This window comes from Aotus nancymaae, unplaced genomic scaffold (genome assembly GCF_030222135.1).
Source record: "Aotus nancymaae isolate 86718 unplaced genomic scaffold, 86718_ANA_hifiasm-v0.15.2.pri h1tg000006l, whole genome shotgun sequence".
NCBI lineage: Eukaryota > Metazoa > Chordata > Mammalia > Primates > Aotidae > Aotus > Aotus nancymaae.
Genome location: NW_026988417.1, coordinates 84,795,122 through 84,812,508, shown reverse-complemented (window position 1 = coordinate 84,812,508; position 17,387 = coordinate 84,795,122).

The following is a 17,387-nucleotide window of genomic DNA, read 5'->3' as shown; positions in this document are numbered from 1 at the left end:
ATGGCTGTCATGAAACTTTTTTCATCCATGGATGATTGTTGTCTTGTTTTGGTCCTCTTTAGAAGGTGGTTTTATAGTCAGCCATAAAACTCTTAACAGGTGTTCTTGAATGCAGATTTCTGATAACTTTGGAGATTGTGACATCAGAATAGAAGAAAAACTTTCAGGATTCAAGTAGAGCTAAAATATTCATGAATATCAAAGAGAACAGGAATTAACTGCATGGTCTGAACTAATATTTTTGAATTTTTGCTTAAAATATTGCTGATCCTTTGTTTTGCTTTTCCAAGTCTGGAAACTTTTCTTTTGAGCTGTTGACAGCTTTTAACCATTTAGTATACCTCTGTGACCAAAATTTGGAGCATATTTGTTTCTATCTGATTTTTTTCAGAATTTGGAAACTACTTGTGAGTATTCTTAAACTCATGGCAATACAGTTATTTGCATAAGTACAATAAGAATCTGTTTTTGTTTGTAACAGGACACAGTTGAAGAAACTGGTTATTTTACCAAGACATTAGTCTTGCCTAGTATTTTTCAATTTTTATTATTTTCTACAGATTGACCTGAACTCTAATTTTTCATGGTTACAAGTCTCCAAAATTGTATCTTCAATTATTTCTCTTCTTTCTTTTCATTTTCCCCCATTTTTTCTTCCTGATTTTAAATAACTGAAAACTAAGCTGTGCTTTTGTAAATCCCTATGAACTGAAGCTAGACAATTTAAACTTCAGAAGAAAATAACAGCAACCTATTTACACACATAAGACACTTTTATACCTGCCTATTGATAGACAGACTTCAGAGTAATGTGGTCTGTATCAGTTTTCTAGGATTATTCTTTTGTTTCTGTTTTTTTTTTTTTTCTCCTTTCCTCCTCCTTTTTCTCTTTATAGGGCATGAGACTTTACAACCTTTTAAAAATGAGGTTTCCTAATAACTTTGGACTGTCCTGTCTAGGAATAAGCAATCTTAACCATGAGCAATCAGATGAAACCTGGGAAAAAATATTCACTTTCTTCCAAAATGCTTTCTACAAAACATTTTAAAAAGGAAAAGGGGGAAAATGTGAAAGGAAAATATGTTGGACCCCAAAATCACTGAGCTAAAAGGAAAATTCAAGCTTAGGGCAAACATGCCTCCTATTCTCTTCAAAGTAAACCTTCTGTTTACTTGGATAAATGCATATGTGATTGCCTCCTTTGGAAAGGCTAATCAGAACATAAAAAATGATGCAAACATTTTTCTCTCACCTACCTGTGACCCGGAAGCCCCCTCCCCACTTGGAGTTGTCCCACCTTTCCAGACTGAACCAATGTTCACTTTATATATATTGATTAATGTCTCATGTCTCCCTAAAATGCATAAAACAAAGCTGTGCTCTGACCACCTTGGGCACATGCTGTCAGGACCTCTTGAGGCTGTCTTCAACGTTGGCAAAATAAACTTTCTAAAATAACTGAGGTCTGTCTCAAATTGTTGGTATTCATATGGGTATGGCTCTATTAGCAACATGAAAAACTAATACTGTAAATTGGTACCAGGTAGTGGGGTGCTTCTGTAAAGGTACCCAAAAATTTGGAAGCAACTTTGAAACTGGGTAACAGGCAGAGGTTGGAACAGTTTGGAGGCCTCACAAGAAGACAGGTTAATGTGGAAAACTTTGGAACTTCCTAGAAACTTGGAGGGTCAGAAAACAAGAAGATGTGGGAAACTCTGGGACTTCGTAGAGACTTGTTAAATGGTTTTGAACAAAATATTGACAGTGATATGGACAATAAAGTCCAGGCTGAGGTGGTCTCAGATGGAGATTAGGAAGTTGTTGGAAACTGGAGTAAGTCACCCTTGCTATGCAAAGAGATTGTTGGCATTTTGCCCCTGTCCTAGAGATCTGTGGAACACTGAACTTGAGAGAGATGATTTAGGGTATCTGGCAGAAGAAGTTTCTAAGCAACAAAGTGTTCAAGAGAAAGCAGAAATAAAAGTTTGAAAAATTTGCAGCCTCATGATGCAGTAGATAAGAAAACCCCATTTTCTTGGAAGAAATCAAGCCAGCTACAGAAATTTACATGAGTAGCAAGGAGCCAAATTTGAATCACCAAGACAATGGGGAAAATGTCTCCAGGGGATGTCAGAGACCTCCATGGCTGCCACACCCATCACAGGTCCGTAGGTCTAGAAAGAAAAAATGGTTTTGTGGGCCAGGCCTAGGGCCCCCTTGCTGTGTGCAGCCTAGGAAATTGGTGCCCAGTGTCTCCAACCATGGCTAAAAGAGGCCATACATCAGAGGATGTATGGAAAAGCAGCTTCCACATGGTGTTGAGCCTATGGTTGCACAGAAGTCAAGAACTGAAGTTTGGCAACCTCCACCTAGACTTCTGAGGATGTATGGATAAGCCCAGATGTTCAGGCAAAAGTTTGCTACATGGGTGGCATCCTTGTGGAGAAGCTTTTCTAGGGAAGTGTGGAAAAAAAATGGGTAGGAGTCCTCACACAGGGTAGGGGCTCTACCTAGTGGAACCAAGAGAAGAGGGACATGGTTCTCCAGACTCTAGAATGGTAAATCCAAAGACAGTTTTCACTGTGTGCCTGAAAAAGTTGCAGACACTCAACACCAGCCTGTGAAAGCAGCCAGGAGGGGGAGTATATCCAGCAAAGCCATAGGGGCAGAGTTGCCCAAGGCCATGGAAGCCTACCTCTTACATCAGCATGATATGAATTTGGGACATGGTGTCAAAGATTACTTTGGAACTTTAAGATTTAATAACTGCCCTATTAAATTTTGGACTTGCATTGGGCCTGGAGCCCCTTTCTTTTGGCCAATTTCTCCTATTTGGAATGGGTGTATTTACCCAATACCTGTACCCCTATTGTATCTAAAAAGTAAATAATTTGCTTTTAATTTTATAGGGTCTTAGGCAGAAGGGACTTACCTTGTCTCAGATGAGACTTTGGATTGTGGACTTTTGAGTTAATTCTGAAATGAGATAAGACTTTGTGGAACTGCTGGGAAGGCATGATTGGTTTTGAAATGTGAGGACATGAGATTTGGGTGGGGCCAGGGGCAGGATAATATGGTTTGTCTGTGTGTCCCCACCCAAATCTCATCTTGAATTATAGCTCCCATAATCACCACATGTCATGAGACGGACCCAGTGGGAGATAACTGAACCATGAGGGTGGGTTTTTTTCCCATGCTATTCTCATGATAATGAGTAAGTCTTACTAGATCTGATGGTTTTATAAAGAGCAGTTCCTCTGCACACAGTCTCTTGCCTGCCACTATGTAAGATGAGCCTTTGCTCATCCTTTACTTTTCACCATGATTGTGGGTCCTCACCAGCCATGCTGAACTGGGAATCAAACCTCTTTCCTTTATAAATTACATAGCCTCACATATGTCTTTATTAGCAGTATGAAAATGGACTAATACAACATTCATTTGAAGATAGGAAAGTGTGACTATGTCAGAACTGGGAAAGTACAAAGAGAGAAGTAAACACTGCCACAGTACATATTGACTCAAAATTAAAAATCAAGAAATAACAGGATAAACATGAGTTTTAGAAATAAGGAATAAGAAAAAGAACTGATACATTTGAAAGATTGTTTTAGAACGTGGATTTCAGTCAGAATAGATTGAGAAGAGCTATTTTTTTTCATTACTTACATTATACTTTAAGCTAGGTAAAAATTGCTTTATCGGGGAGAAAATGATTCCAATTTTTGGAAATCTTTAGGATATTAGGAATCTAGAAGATATCCAATGTAGATCAATTTCATATGAACTTATTCTCATCCCCATTTTTAGATTTTTATTTGAATGTCATAGTTCATTAAATTTATGTGCAGTACTTTACTAATATATTCATTTGCATTATCAATTTTTTTTTCTGTTAATAAACCTATGAAATAAAGAGAGAAGGAATTACCTGGACTAAGATTGTCCTGATATGTGTATATATAATATATAAGTATATGAATATCTATTTATAAAAGAGTGTACATATCATAGCTATCAAATTTTTAGAAAAAACTGAGGTCTTTCAAGTAAGTAAGTAATCAACAGCAGAATATTTTACATGGTTGTGAACATATTGAACAATGGTAGAAATACTATGTTTAAGTATGAATCATAAAGAAACTAACTCTGTGCTATCAAATGGACCTAAAATATCATGTTTATAAAAAACTATTGAGCGCATAGCAGATTGAAGATAGTATTTTACAAATGGAATATAAAGAGAAGGATAAACTTACTGCTGAACTCAAAGAGATTACAGTGAAATATAGGGTTAAAAAATTATTTAACATTGATTAAGTGTTTTTTATGTTCCAAGGAGTGTTTTACATTTGCTGTCTCACTAGATGTCACATGTATGCTTGGAGTTGGTTCCCTTTATTATCCCAGTTTATAGGGGATGGGGCCAGGGCTTAGAGTGATTAAATAATATGCACAAAGTGATATATAGCTGGTAAATGTTGAAGCTGGTATTCAAACCAAGGCAGTCTTGCTCTAGAGACAATGTTTATAAAAATTAAAATAAAAAATATTTTTCAAGTATAAATACAATGATAATAAAACTACACCGTGGAAGTAATTTTTTTTAAAATATATATTGGGTGAAGAATTCTGTTTGGAGGAAAAAGTACTTTATCATTTTTTCTCTTATACACAGCCAGACTGAGCAGAATACTAGGGTGATTGTATTGCACCACCTTAAGAAAGGTAATCACAACAGGGACTAAAAAAACAGAACCATATTGGATGAGTCTTCTGGATAAAGAAAAATTATTTTTAGAGGCTTAACAGTAAGGCAGTTGGCATAAGTGTTAAGAGCACAGACCTTGGAACCAGGCAGCCTGTGTTTGAAACTTGGCTCTATAATTTACAAGCTCTGTGACCTTGGGCTAGTTACCTAACAGCTTTGTTCTCAGATTTTTTTTCACTGGTTCAGTGGCGATATTAACAGTATCTACTTCATAGATTTGTAATGAAGATTTAGTCACTGCTATACATAACATGCTAAGAACAGAATAAGCAATATATGTTTGATATTATCATCGTAATCACTATCATGTTTATTTTTATGATTATATGATGACTTATTGGTGATAAAGAACGCTACTATAAAAGACTGAAATTGTGAAAGTCTAAGTGCAGTAGACTGTTAAGATTATTTTATTAAGTTTATGGTCATAGAGAGAACATTTATTAATGAGAAATATCTCAAAGAAAGGAAGGGGGTCCGGTTTTTTATGGGGTCAAATGAACAAGTGAGTCATTTGAGTCTTACAGAGATTATGATAATGTTCAAAATTGTCAATCCTCCTTTTTGTACAAGACAAACATCTTCATTGCTAAATGAGTTGATCATTAACTTTCTGAGTGAGGCAAAAAAGCATGTAAGAAATAGTCTCTGGAGGATTCTTTTTTTTTTTTTTTTTTTTTTTTTTTTTTTTTTTTGTTTTGTTTTTGAGACGGAGTTTCGCTCTTGTTACCCAGGCTGGAGTGCAATGGCGCGATCTCGGCTCACCGCAACCTCCGCCTCCTGGGTTCAGGCAATTCTCCTGCCTCAGCTTCCTGAGTAGCTGGGATTACAGGCACGCGCCACCATGCCCAGCTAATTTTTTTGTATTAGTAGAGACGGGGTTTCACAATGTTGACCAGGATGGTCTCGATCTCTTGACCTCGTGATCCACCCGCCTCGGCCTCCCAAAGTGTTTTTTTTTCTGTAAAACTGGTTGAACCATCTGTTGAATGGCTCAGCAGAGTTGAGAAACTTTGTTATGACGGTTGTTGTCCTGGGGTTTATGAGTCTTAAAAGAGGGATGCCTAAAATAATAAAAAAGATAAATATTGATATAAAACATTATATTAAAATAAAGAATCCATATTTGTACTCTTAGATTAACCAGTCTAGAGGATTCCAGGAGGTTATGCAGCACTGCTAATTGAGTTCTTGAAATTTTCAAGGTAGAAAATTAATGCCCTGGTTGATATTGACCATTGTCTGGTTACCTCTTGTATACATGACATAGGTATTTTGCTAGATGTCCTTAATGATCCAGAAAGCACCTTGTTCAGGAAGAATTTGGGCTCATGGACGGTCTCTTGCGTGGTTAGTCCTTTAAGATTTATATCAAGTAGCCAGGATTCCACTTGCAGAAATTCTTCAGATCCTGGTAAAAATGGCCAGCCCCAAGGCAATCAGAGTGAAGACAAAGATACACAAAGTCAGGTTTTACTTCTTGGTGACACTGATGAAAGAGAAAAATAAGAAAAGTTAGTTTGGAGGACTATGGGAAGATATTAAAGAAAACTTTGATAATTGAAACTTTGTTAGGGATTGACAATTTGGACAAAGTAATAGTATCTGTCCAATCTTCAAGTAGCTACTAAAACTGGTTTTACATGGAAGGTTAGGAAGTCAATTGAATATCTATCAGGCAAGATGAAATTTGCAAATTCATCAGCTATTGGCAAATTACATAGCAGTAAAAAATAGCTCAAGATGAATGTGGGCTCCAGATAGCTCAGAATGAATGGGCTAGAATATGATAAACTAGAAGGATGTGCTATAGATGACACATTGTTTGTCACTGATAAACACAGTTTCTGTTTAGAGAGACCCATATTTTGATAAAAACAAATTTCAAAGAAAGGTTATTCTTGATCACAAAATAGTATTATTATTAGATAGTAGTATCATTAGATCTGGCTGGATTGTTACATAGGAGTGGCAAGAATCGTTAATTACCATATTGGTTTTCTTAAATTTGATTTGCTAGAAGTTTTCATTAAAAAGAAAATCCAAGTTTGTGTTTTTAAAAGTCTCTTAAAACTGGAAGTCAAGTCAAGAGCTGGTGTGGTGTCAGAACAATGCCCTCCGCAAAGATGTTCACATTCTAATCCCTGGAATCTATGAATATACCACTTTATATGGGAAGGAGAAATTACAATTCAAGATGGAATTAGGTTGCTATTCAACTGATCATAAAACATGGAAATTATCCTGGATTATATAGATGGGACCTACATAAAATTAAGTGTTCTTAAATGGGAAAGAAGGAAGCAGAAGAGAATCTAGATCATGTGATGTGATGAAATCAACTTGTACTTGCTGGCTTTGGAGATGAAGAAAGGTAGTCACAAGCCAAGGGATAAAGGAAAATTGGGGTGGCTTTTAAAAGCTGGAAAAGGAAAGAAATTGAATTATTTCTTACGGTCTACAGAAAGGAATATAGACATGCTAATATCTTGAATTTAGCCCAGTGATACCCACTTCAAACTTCTGAGTTACAAAACTTTAAGATAATAAAATTATTTTGTCTTATCTACAAATTTGTAGTATTTTGTTATAGCTGCTCATCACCTGAAACACCTTTAAACTTCAGTGATACTTTTTTCTTAAAGTCCCCAAAACATTCGAAGTTTCATAGTCTTGATAGGAAGTGACCTTCTTTACAAATCTGTAATGTTGGAAATCCTGTAAGCCATGTATGAAGGCAGTTTTCCCAAGAGGGCTTTGTGATCATTGCCTTGATAAGCCAACCTTAGTTCCTTAAAATTATCTGGTCATATCTGACTACATGAGCATCATCCTCAAATATGATAGCCCAGACAAAGCTTTGGTTACATATATTTCTAATTATGTTCTACTAACAAGGAAAACATGCTCTTATTGAATATATTAAAAGACTTGTATTTCCACAAAAAGTGTTACTCTATCAGATTTTTTTGAATTCTGAATTGTCAGAACAAAAAACATATCATTTACAAATGTATAATTTCAGTTTGCAAAAGCATAGTTTACTAAAGTGTTATAAGTTATATATAGCTTAAAAGAAAAGATTAGAAGACTAGTTGTATGTCTGAAAAAACAGAACAATAAAAAATCAGAAACATTTCAATCAAAATCCACAATAATCTCTCATCAATACACTCAGTCTTATATAACTAATTCTTTTTGCCATCTATCTTAGTTGAGCATATTGTGAACCCATCTACCTCTAACTTAGAGTTTTGGAAATACAAAGAAATGGTCCAAAAGCTGTTTAAGAACCGCTATCAGAGGCCTGTACCCAAAAATATTCTGTATAGTCCTTTTCTATGGATCTCTAACACAGTTTTTTTTTTTGTTGTTGTTGTTAAATATGAAGCATTGTGACTTACAGCTGATGGCAAGTGCTTTCAGCATAGCATTAGAATAAATAAAAACTATGCGTAGATGACAAAAGACTTAAAAAGGCTATGGGTAACTTAACATTAGTAATTTTAAAACTGAAATATCTGATGAAAATTTATTACAAGAATAATGTAAGTGAAAAAAACTTGTTTATTTCCTGTGGCATACACAATAAGATAAAGGTCAATCCAAAATTATATTTGACAAAATATATATAAGCATAATAATTAAAACTATTTTCAAAAATAGTAGATAGAGTTATTACATTTAACTTACAAAACTGAAGGAACATACTATTCACAAAGAAAAGACTCCAGATATCAAGCATATAGTCAGAATATGTCAAGAATAAAAAGAAATTCTGTAAGTTTGGAATATATGTATATTAATAAAACTCCACAGTTAAATGATGTGACTCCCCAGTTCAAAACCAATGGCCTGTTTGAATTAAAGAAGTAGATTTACAAGCAAGTTGATGTCTTAAAAGTAACTGAAACTATTACTGAAAATACTATACTATTATCTAATATCAGCAAAGCAGCCAAAGAAAACTGATAAATAGAAACATGCCATGAACTGCGAGGACAATGACAAATCATAGGAACTTCACATACATCTTCTGTAATTCATACATCAAGAACATTTTAGCAATGCAAATTTAACCCTAGAAAGTCTGAGAATCTCTTCTGATTTGACCATTCTTCATATACATCACATCAACAGTAACATATTAAATATACCTAATTATTTCTGCTATCCTTTCTTTTCAAAGTGAAATAATAAATCATTTGTGATTTTCCAGGAGCCTTTTGGGAAATCAAAAAGACACTTTTAAGCTCAAAGGTATTATTTATAATTTTTATTTTAATTAATAGACTTTTTAGAGTCATTTAGTGTAATACAAAAGTTGAACAGAAATTACAGAGGTCTCATGTACTTCCTTTCTTCACTTGTCAGATTTCTCTATTATTAACATCTTCATTTGTGTGATATATTTGATACAATTGATGGACAAATGTTGATACATTATTATTGACTAGTGTCCATAGTTAATAGAAGGGTTCACTCTTTGTATTGTGCATTTTACAGGTTTTGCCAAATGCATAAGATATGTATCCACCATTACAGTATTGTATAGAATAGTTTCACAGCCTTAGAAATTCCTCATTTTCTGCTTATTCATTCCTCCTCCTCATTCTTGATGGCCTGGCAAGAGCTGATTTTTTTTTTAATGTCTCTACAGTTTTGTCTTTTCTAGAATGTCACACAATTGGAATAATACAGTATGTAGTCTTTTTAAGACTGTTTTATTTTCACCTAACAATATGCATTTAAGGCTCCTGCAAGTCTTTTGGTGGCTTGTTAGCTCATTTCTTTTATTGCTGAGTAACATTCCATTATTCAGATGTTATTCCATTATTCAGAAAGATGTTCCACAGTTTTCCTCTTTTTTAAAAAAAAATTCATTCACCTATTTAAGGACATCTTAGTTTTCTTCAATTTTGGCAATTATAAAACAAGATGCTTTTTGTCATGAAGTCAATTTCTATGCCTATGTCCTGAATGGTATTGCCTAGGTTTTCTTCTAGGGCTTCTATGGTGTTAGGTCTTATATTTAAATCTTTCATTCATCTGGAGTTAATTTTTGTTAAAAGTATAAGGAAGGGGTCCAGTTACAGCTTCCTACATATGGCTAGCCATTTTTCCCAATATCATTTATTAAATAGGGAATCCTTTTCCCATTGCTTGTTTTTGTCATATTTGTCAAAGATCAGATGTTTGTAGATGCATGGTGTTATTTCCGAGGCCTCTGTTCTGTTCCATTTGTCTATATCTCAGTTTTGGAACCAGTACCATGCTGTTTTGATTACAGTAGCCTTGTAATATAGTTTGAAGTCAGGTAACATGATGTCTCCAGCTTTGTTTTTTTTTTGCTTAGGATTGTCTTGGCTATGTAGGCTCTTTTTTGGTTTCATATGAAGTTTAAGGTGGTTTTTTTCCAGTTCTGTGAAGAAAGTCATTTGTAGCTTGATGGGGATACCATTGAATTTATAAATTATTTTGGGCAGTATGGCCATTTTCACGATATTGAGTCTTCCTAACTATGAGCATGGAATGTTTTTCCATCTGTTTGTGTCTTCTCTTATTTCCTTGAGCAGTGGTTTATAGGTCTCTTTGAAGAGCAGTGGTTTGTAGTTCAGATCCCTTGTTAGTTGTATTCCTAGGTATTTTATTCTCTTTGTAGTAATTGTGAATGGGAGTTTGCTCATGATTTGGCTCTCTGTTTGTCTGTTTTTGGTGTATAGGTATGCTTATGATTTTTACAGATTGATTTTGTATCCTGAGACTTTGCTGAAGTTGCTTATCAGCTTAAGGAGATTTTGGGCTGAGACGATGGGGTCTTCTAAGTATACAATCATGTCACCTGTAAATAGAGACACTTTGAAATCCTCTTTTCCTAATTGAATGACCGTTATGTCTTTTTCTTGCCTGATTGCTCTGGCCAGAACTTCCAATACTATGTTAAATAGAAGTCGTGAGAGAGGGCACTCTAGTCTTGTGCCAGTTTTCAAAGGGATGGCTTCCAGTTTTTGCTCATTTAGATTTTGGCTGTGTGTCATAAATAGCTTTTATTATTCTGAGATATGTTCCATCAATACCTTGTTTATTGAGAGTTTTTAACATAAAGCACTGTTGAATTTTGTTGAAGGCCTTCTCTGCATCTATTGAGATAATTACGTGGTTTTGTTTTGGTTCTGTTTATGTGATGGATTGCATTTATACATTTGTGTATGTAAACACCAAAAGCATTGGCAACAAAAGCCAAAATAGACAAATGGGATCTAATTAAACTTAAGAACTTCTGCCCAGCAAAAGAAACTATCATTAGAGTGAACCGACAACCAAGAGAATGATAAAATTTTTTGCAACCTCCCCATCTGACAAAGGGCTAATATCCAGAATCTACAAAGAACTTAAACAAATTACAGGAAAAAAAACAAATAAGCTCATCAAAAAGTGGATGAAGGATATGAACAGATACTTTTCAAAAGAACACATTTATACAGCCAACAAACATATGGAAAAAAGCTTGTTCATCCCTGGTCATTAGAGAAATGCAAATCAAAACCACATTGAGATACCATTGCACACCAGTTAGAATGGAAATCATTAAAAAATCTGGAGACAACACATGCTGGAGAGGATGTGGAGAAATAGAAACACTTTTACCCTGTTTGTGGGAGTGTAAATTAGTTTGACCATTGTGGAAGACAGCGTGGCGATTCCTCAAGGATCTAGAAATAGAAATACCATTTGACCCAGCAATCCCATTACAAGGTATATACCCAAAGGATTATAAATTTTTCTACTATAAAGACACATGTATATGTATGTTAATTGTGGCACTGTTTACAGTAGCAAAGACTTGGAACCAACCCAAATGCCCATCAATGATAGACTGGATAAAGAAAATGTGGCACATGTACATCATGGAATACTATGCAGCCATAAAAAAGGATGAGTTCATGTCCTCTGCAGGGACATGGATGAATCTGGAAACCATCATTCTTAGCAAACTGACACAAGAACAGAAAACCAAACACTGCATGTTCTCACTCACAAGTGGGTGTTGAACAATGAGATCACATGAACGCCAGGAGGGGAACATCAGACACCAGGTCTTGTTGGGTGTTGGGGGACTAGGGGAGGGGTAGCAGAGGGTGGGAGTAATGGGGAAGGATAGCATTAGGATAAATATCTAATGTAGATGATGGGGAATGGTTGCAGCAAATCACCATGGCATGTGTATATGTATATGTAACAGTCCTGCACGATCTGCACATGTATACCAGAACTTAAAATATAGAAAAATTTAAAAATATATAAAACAGGATATGATAAACATTCATATGATGGCGTTTGTGTAGACATGAAGTTTCACCTTACTTGGGCAAATACTAAGGAGTGTGGTAGCTGAATCATATGGTAAAAGTATACAAGTATGATAGTATGAGTAGTATGCTGTTTTGTAATAACTTTAAAAACTATCTTCTAAAGTGACTGTATTTTTATATTTAGATTTTATTTACTTTTATATGTAGGTTAATTTTTGAGTTAATTTCTGAGTAAGGTCAGTGTCTAGATTCACTGTTTTGCAACTGGCTACCTGGTTATTTCAGCAACATTTGTTCAAAAGACAATCCTTTTTTAATTTGTTAGTTTTTTTTTTCACCTTTGCAAAAGTCAGTTGTGTATAATATTTGGGTCTATTTCTGGGTTTTCTACTCTGTTTCATTGATCCATTTGTCTAGTACTTTGCCAATTCAGATGTCTGGATTACTGCAGCTTTATAGTAAGATTTGAAATCAGGTAGTGTCAGTCCTCTGACTTGATTCTTCTTCAATATTGCATCAGGTATTCTGGGTCTTTTGACTTTCTATATAATCCTTAGAATTAGTTTATGAATGTTGACAAGCAACTTTCTGGAATTTTGATGGTGATTGTATTACATTTATAGATCAAATTGGCAAGAACTGACATCTTAACAAGTTTGAGTCTTCTTATTTGTGAATATGGATTTTTTTATTTTTTGGATCTTTTGTGACATAGTACTATTTTTGGAAAGCAAAATATTTCAGGAAATTGGAATAGTTAATCAAGATAAATAATAGGTTACAGGGGAAAAATTATTTGGTTGCCTATTTAACCAAAATGACAAAAAAAAAAAAAAATACTTTGAAAGTAAACCAATGAGGTTACCTGATTGTATTTCTTTCAAAAGTGAGAAGATTGATAGGAACAGTGCATAAGGTATACCAAGAGACCTTATTACCAACAAACCTCACTACCTAGGTAGAATATACATGGATCCATGGTAAGTTTCAATTTTCTTTTAGTCTTGACATCAAAGCTTTGAAAGACAAAATGCACTAGACAATTAAAGAGATAATTTTATTTATGCTATTTATTCTAAGAAAGAGAATGTTAATTAATGAAGAATGTCACAAGGAAAGGAAGGGGATTTTTACAAAGGCAGGTAAATAATTACAAGATTTATGGAAGTCATGAGAAAAGATTATGACAGCTCTTTTCTTGGAATATATGAGAGGAAGGTGCTCTTTTATGGTTAGACATTTTTTGGAACATAAACAAATGGCAGAAATAGTAGTGGTTTTTTAAACTGCTGCTACTTTCTAGAAGCACAAAAATTCAGATAAATTCAAGATTGTTAAAATATTTATAAGTAAAGAGTTGCTATGCCATATTGTTTTATTTGTTCTGAAAAACAAGACATACTCCCCAATGTAAAAAAAAAGAAGAGTGGTAATAATTGCTAAAATGAAAAAACTGAATATATTTTTTATAATTGTATATAATAGTATATATGACTATGCAAGAACTATTTCTATAGATTTAATAAAGAAAATGTTTTTCTCCAAAAGTAAGTAAAAAGGAATATAAACTCATCTTAAGAAGTTATGTTATAAGTAAAATCTTACGGTGAGGCATCAGTAATAATGTTTTAACATTTTCTTACTTAGAAATGATCTAGATATCTAATGAATATTGATTAATTAACTCAAATTAGTATCAGTTAAAGGTTAAGTTAATTAAATACTTTGGACACTATTGTCAAGCTGATGTATTACAGGACCTAACTACTATTGAAATGATGTTTTCAGAATAGTAGAAGACAAAAGAAAAAAAAAAGAATGATTAGATCAAATTGTATTTTTTTTTAATGACAGTGAAAGTATTGGGTAGTAACAATTTTTGAAGGATTTCCCTAAGAATAAATAATGAGCTAAGACCCCAAAAATTGGCAAGGATAAAATGTTGTTCTAGATAAGTGAAAACAGTATGAAATATGAAGAAAAATAGGTAGTAGATTTGAAAGTTAGATGTTTAGTAAAGCTTTAGTTAGAGTACACTGAAGAGAGAAGAGAGGTGGACAAAAGATATACACAATGGCTGGAGCCTGTTCATACGCATAGATTAATTTAGATTTTAGCTGTAGAGTAATGCTAAACTATAACTGAATTCTCTATAAAGAAATAGGACATATGCATTTAAACTGCAGTCTGTAAAATGTATCACGTGGCAACAAATTAGGTGCTAGGAAAACCAGTGAGGAAGTTTTGTTTATGCAATAGATAATATAGTTATTGTGCAAGCACACTGGCAGTAGGCTTGAGAGCAACACGATGCCATCTCATAAAGTTCTCAAAAATGCCTATCGTAGTGAATGGAAGTTTTAAAATGTAATAGACCCATCATTCATAGTTATACACATGCAATTAAAAATATTAATTTTAATTATGAACATACATTTATGATTCATATCCTCCATTTATAACAAATTTCCACAAAACAGGAATTAGAAAAATTTTAATGAGCCAGATAAATGAATGAGCAACAGACATCCACAAGCTGTATCCAAACTAATGTTGTACTTACCCATATTCCATTGTCATCATTACTAATAAAGTTGTGACTGATTTGTCTTTGACTGTGTTAAAATATCTTTCTATTTTCTATATAACTGAAAAGAAAACTTGCCCAGAAAACTAAGAATGACATATATGTGACAGAATAAGTTTGTGTAAACTAGATTGGCACTTGTGAAGTACAGAATGAGACTAAATTGTCATCTAAAAATAACTGTAAAAAGATGGCCTCACTAAAATGGATAAATTGACCAAGAAAAAACAGTCAGCAGAATCCATATCATTCAAAATCAACAGCAGTGTCAGATAATTTTTAAATTCTCATAGCAAATTGGCAAAGAATGCTAACCATGAATGTCTTGGAAACCTAAAGTTCTAGGCAAGTTTCTAAATCAGTGTGCGGAGCCAGGCACTCCATGTTCAGCAATAATGAATTGGTTAGGCAAATTACAAAATGTTTAATCCGTGAAGTATTAAACTCAAGGCAATTTGTTAACAATGTAAATTAGATACAAAATCAACATGATCACAAAAAATATGAATAAAAAGAAATACATAATTATTTAAACATGTAAATTGCCACATTTATGTAAGGGACTATGTATGCTCATTTTTCCTTCTATTTTGTGATTTTTTCATTTTAATGTTTTTTAGTATGTTCAAAATTGTAGAACCATTGTTATAATCCAACTTTAGAATATTATTGGTATACTCAAATAAAGCATGTAACCCTTCAACCATCAGTTCCCATGACCTTTTTATCCCATAGACATAGCAAACATCTACTTGACTCTCTGTATCTATAGATTTTCCTATTCTGCATATTTGAAATAAAATACATCATATAATATGTGGTCTTTTGTGATAGATTTCTTTCATTTAGAATAATGTTCTCAAGGGTCATTTATGCAATCTCATGTATCAACATTTAATTTCTTTTTAATAGTCAAATAATATTTCACATTTTGGTGGTCGTTGACACTACTATTCCAGAAGTGCTTCTTCCACACCACATTAACCTTTAAAATAAAATTAAAGATATCTGTATTAAGCCAAAAAAACTTAATGCTACTTACACATTTACACAACATGTATATCTGATTCTGTGTGTTTGGGGGGTGTGTGTGTGTGCATTGGAAGCGTTCACTGGGTTAACTATTATGATTAGGAAAGAAGAAAAGCAATATGTATATGGGAATAATGATCATATGGTTTGTAATAATTCTAGGGTCTTCAGAGTCTATTCATAAAATAATAAAAAACTATGACCACATAATTAAATGATAAATGGATCCTTTAAATAAAAGTAACTCTTTTATATGATGTTTTAAAACTTATTGATGATCAGATGCTTGTAACTGTGTGGCTTTATTTCTGGGGTCTCTATTCTGTTTCATAGATCTTTGTTTCTGTTTCGTACAGGCATCATGTTGTTTTGGTTACTACAGCCTTATAGTATAGTTTGAAGTTGGATAATGTCATGCTTCTGGCTTTTTTCTTTTCGCTTAAGATTGCTTTGACCAACTGGAATCTTTTTTTGGGGGGCGGGGGAGGTTCCATGTGAATTTTAGAGTAGACTTTTTAAATTCTGTGAAGATTGACACTGGCAGTTTGATAAGCATAGCACTGTATCTGTACATTGCTTTGGAAAGTATGGTATTTTTATGGTATTGATTCTTCCAATCCATGAGCGTGGAATATTTTTCCATTTACTTGTGGCATCTATGGTTACATTCAGCAGTACTTTTTAGTTTTCCTTGTACAGATCTTTCACTTCTTGGTTAGCTGTATTCCTAGGTATTTTGTTTTCTTAGCAGCTATTATAACTTGGATTGTGTTCATAATTTAACTCTCAGCCTGGACATTGGTGTATAAAAAAATGCCACTGATTTTTGTACATTGATTTCATATCCTGAAACTTTACTAAGTAGAATTGTTTATCAATTCTAGGAGCCTTTTGGCAGAGTCTAGGATTTTCCAGGTATGGAATCATGTCATCAGCAAAGAAAGATAGTGTGATTTCTTTTCCTTATTTGGAGGCTTTTTCTTTATTTCTATTGCGTAATTGCTCTGGCTAGGACTTCTACTACCACACAGAATAGGAGTAACAAGAATGGACATCCTTGTCTTGTTCCACTTCTCAATGGGAATTGGTTTCTACTTCTTAAGGGAAATGGTTTGAACATTTGCTCATTCACTATGAGGCTGGCTGTGGATTTTTCATAAATGTCTCTTATTATTTTATGGTATGTTTCTTCAATGCTTGCTCTGTTGAGGGTTTTTATCATGAAGGGACATTGGATTTTATTGAAAGCTTTCTTTGTGTATATTGAGATAATCATATGGTTTCTGCTTTTGATTCATTTTATGTAGTGAATAACACTTATTGATTTACATTTGGTGAACTAGCCTGGCATCCTGGGAATAAAGCCTACTTGATCATTATATATTAACTTTTTGATGTGCTGCTGCATTTTATTTGCTAGGATTTTGTTGAGAATTTCTGGGTCTATGTTCATGAGGAACATTGGCCTGAAGTTTTCCTTTTTCATTGTATCTCTGCTAGATTTCACAGGACAACAAATGCAAGTAATTGGGAAAATACAACCTAATCAATAAATGATATTGGGATAACTCTCTAGCTATATGCAGAAGATTGAAAATGAACCTCTACCTTTCACCATATACAAAATTAACAGAATGGATCAAAAGTGTAATATAAGGCTGGAAACTATAAGCATTCTGGAAA